Genomic DNA, 324 nt, shown 5'->3' with positions numbered 1-324 from the left:
TCCTCACGGACCAAAATAAGTCGGCGCATAACCAGGCGCACCTGCAGGCCTGGGCTCGGGGGACTCGCGTCGCCTCATTACCAAGGATTTTGACGGACTGTAAACACATCACATTCTTATTTTATCGCCGCCTTGTATGCTGTGTATGTGGAATTCTCAGATCATCGCCCGGGGCCCTTTTAAAAGCGCCCCCAAGCGGTGCCACCAGGTGAGCGACGGGCACTGTGGTCCTTGTGGTCAAGGGCTTAAGGATCAGAATGCTCGCGCGGTGGCACTCGAGTGTTGCGGGTTGCTGTTGCTGTGAGGCCGGAGAAATGTCTTCGT

Source organism: Penaeus monodon, chromosome 28, assembly GCF_015228065.2.
Source record: "Penaeus monodon isolate SGIC_2016 chromosome 28, NSTDA_Pmon_1, whole genome shotgun sequence".
In the NCBI taxonomy this organism is placed as follows: Eukaryota; Metazoa; Arthropoda; class Malacostraca; order Decapoda; family Penaeidae; genus Penaeus; species Penaeus monodon.
This window is presented reverse-complemented; position numbering follows the sequence as displayed.